General features: G+C 40.9%; 1 long non-coding RNA gene across 7 annotated transcripts; it reads right to left on the bottom strand.

Annotated features, from left to right (window-relative positions):
* Window positions 1-625: 625 nt before the first annotated feature.
* On the bottom strand, window positions 626-1,781 carry LOC127359682 (uncharacterized). Of its 7 annotated transcripts, XR_007882718.1 has the most exons (4): window positions 1,731-1,781; window positions 1,510-1,561; window positions 1,131-1,236; window positions 626-1,031 (listed from the first exon to the last, which is right to left on the bottom strand). It is a non-coding gene; the product is annotated as an uncharacterized LOC127359682 (long non-coding RNA). The 7 variants fall into 7 exon arrangements; XR_007882716.1 differs by lacking the exon at window positions 1,131-1,236 and having other exon boundaries at window positions 626-1,047; XR_007882717.1 differs by lacking the exon at window positions 1,131-1,236.
* Between the last annotated feature and the right edge of the window lie 1,848 nt (window positions 1,782-3,629).

The following is a 3,629-nucleotide window of genomic DNA, read 5'->3' as shown; positions in this document are numbered from 1 at the left end:
CAATATTATAATCTGATCATACAGTGAAGGTTGTCAATATGATTATTATCTGATCACTACAGTGACGTGACACACTGTAACCTGATTGTCACACACTGTAAGACTGACACACTGTAACTGACACACTGTAACTGACACACTGTAACTGACACACTGAAACTGACACACGTAAACAATATAATGAAATAACGACACACTGTAACTGACACACTGTAACACAGTAACTGACACACTGTAACACTGACACACTGTAACTGACACACTGTAACTGACACACTGTAACACTGACACACTGTAACTGACACACTGTAACTGACACACTGTAACCGACACACAGAACTGACACACTGTAACACCTGACACACTGTAACCCCACTGACACACTGTAACTGACACACTGTAACTGACACACTGTAACTGACACACTGTAACACTGACACACTGTAACTGACACATTGTAACTGACACACTGTAACTGACACACTGTAACTGACACATTGTAACACTGACACACTGTAACACTGACACACTGTAACTGACACACTGTAACTGACACACTGTAACACTGACACACTGTAACTGACACACTGTAACACTGACACACTGTAACACTGACACACTGTAACACTGACACACTGTAACACTGACACACTGTAACTGACACACTGTAACTGACACACTGTAACACTGACACACTGTAACTGACACACTGTAACACTGACACACTGTAACTGACACACTGTAACACTGACACACTGTAACACTGACACACTGTAACTGACACACTGTAACACTGACACACTGTAACACTGACACACTGTAACTGACACACTGTAACTGACACACTGTAACACTGACACACTGTAACTGACACACAGTAACTGACACACTGTAACTGACACATTGTAACACTGACACACTGTAACACTGACACACTGTAACTGACACACTGTAACTGACACACTGTAACACTGACACACTGTAACACTGACACACTGTAACTGACACACTGTAACACTGACACACTGTAACTGACACACTGTAACACTGACACACTGTAACACAACAACACTGTAACTGACACACTGTAACTGACACACTGTAACACTGACACACTGAAACACCGTAACATGACACACTGTAACTGACACATTGTAACACTGACACACTGTAACACTGACACACTGTAACTGACACACTGTAACACTGACACACTGTAACTGACACACTGTAACACTGCACATTAATGACACACTGTAACTGACACACTAACATGACACATGTAACTGACACACTGTAACGACACACTGTAACTACACACGAAACACTGTAACTACACACGTAACTGACACAGAACAAATAATACACACTGTAACTGACACACTGTAACTGACACACTGTAACTGACACATGTAACACTACACACTGTAACTGACCTAACACTGACACACTGTAACGACACACTGACTGACACATTGTAACACTGACACACTGTAACACCACTGTAACCTGACACACTGTAACTGACACACTGTAACACTGACACACTGTAACTGACACACTGTAATGACACACTGTAACACTGACACACTGTACTGACACACTTAACGACACACTAACATGACACACGAACACTGACACACTGTAACTGACACACTGTAACACTGACACACTGTAACTGACACACTGTAACACTGACACACTGAACCTGACACATGTAACACTGACACCTGTAACACTGACACACTGTAACTGACACACTGTAACTGACACACTGTAACACACTGTAACTGACACACTGTAACACTACACACTGTAACTAACACTGTAACTGACACCCTGTAACACTGACACATTGTAACTGACACACTGTAACACTGACACACTGTAACTGACACACTGTAACTGACACACTGTAACACTGACACACTTAACGACACCTGTTCCTCACTGTAAAGAAATAAGCGCCATTTTGCAGAAGTTCTTTTACTTTGAAACTTTCAACCCTTTTAGAATGAGAATTTAACTAATGGTGTTTTTACAGTGTAGCATTAATACTGTGGTAGTTAAAGTAGTGCTGAGATCAGTTTATCGATCAGCTGTCTGTCTCACATCCACCTGCATAACTAATGTGTTTAAGATCCTGCACAGGCGCGTTGTTATCTAATTAAGGTCAATTAAAGATGAGAGCGGAAGAGAGTGAACTTTAAAACTCACCAAACAGAAGATAATCCGCACACGGTGGAGCTCTGCCTGCCTGCCTGTCTGTCTGTCTCTCTGTCTGTCTGTCTGTCTGCCTCAGTGTGTGTCAGGTTGTCGGTTTGAGTCCCATCAGTCGGTCATCCACCTGCAGCTCGCGCTTCCTCTCCAGTGGAGCGGCTTGTTGCAACCAAAGATCTTCTCTGCAGCTGCAGAGCTCTCACTCCTCAGGAATACTGAAACAAAGACTACCTTCACCGCCACCAGAGGGCGCAATGCACCAGCAGCTCTGACCCAAACAGTGGGTCTGGAATCTTTTCAAGGACCCTGGAATCTCTTGAAGAACATGAAAGAATCACAATAAACGAGTTTCCAGGATGAAAAATATAAGAGGACAGAAGGTTCCAAGGACTTCAAGGATCCCTTTCATGTATCTGTAGAAACCTTTAAAGCACCCTGGAAGTCGTTGAATGAGTCTCCATAGATACGTTCAGAGTGAGACCTCCTGTCTGTGTGTCCTCCTGTCTGTGTGTCCTCCTGATTGTGTGTGAACCTACTCCACTTCCTGTTTCACGTCAGAGAAAGTTCAGCAGTGGAAACTGACTCAGAGTCAGTTTCACTTCTGACAGAAAGCTCGTGTTCAGGCCTCTTAATAATCCTTCATATACAAACATATATATCAATATCTATATATCTATATCTATATATTAATATCAGTATCTATATATAGATATATCTATATCTATATATTAATATCAATATCTATATATAGATATATCTATATCTATATATTAATATCAGTATCTATATATAGATATATCTATATCTATATATTAATATCAGTATCTATATATAGATATATCTATATCTATATATTAATATCAATATCTATATATAGATATATCTATATCTATATATTAATATCAATATCTATATATAGATATATTGATAAAATCTATATCAGAATCAGAATCAGAAATACTTTAACAATCCCAGGGGGAAACTACTTTCGTACATACAACATATCATATTATTATATTATTAAGAACATATATATATATATATATATTTATACAAGGTAAAGTGTAAAATGTAGAGTTTTGAAAATGTGCAAGAAAGAAGAAAGTGCAGAAGTGGTTGTCTGTGTTTGAGGTCAGATTACAGAGGGGGGGTGTCTGACTCTCTGAGGGAGGCGTTGTAGAGTTTGATGACCACAGGCAGGAATGATTTCCTGTGGCGCTCTGTGGTGTATCTGGGTGAGAGGAGTCTTCTGCTGAAGGTGCTCCTCTGCTGGGCCAGTGTGTCGTAGAGAGGGTGAGAGACATTGTCCAAGATGGACTGAAGCCTGGACAGCATCCTCCTCTCTGCCACAATCGTCAGGGTGTCCAGCTCCTCCCCTACGACATCACCGGCCCTCCTGATCAGTTTGT

The sequence above is a fragment of the Dicentrarchus labrax genome, unplaced genomic scaffold (assembly GCF_905237075.1).
Source record: "Dicentrarchus labrax unplaced genomic scaffold, dlabrax2021, whole genome shotgun sequence".
Lineage (NCBI taxonomy): Eukaryota > Metazoa > Chordata > Actinopteri > Moronidae > Dicentrarchus > Dicentrarchus labrax.
Note: the sequence above shows the minus strand (reverse complement) of the source record. Positions and strands in the feature narration are given on the sequence as shown.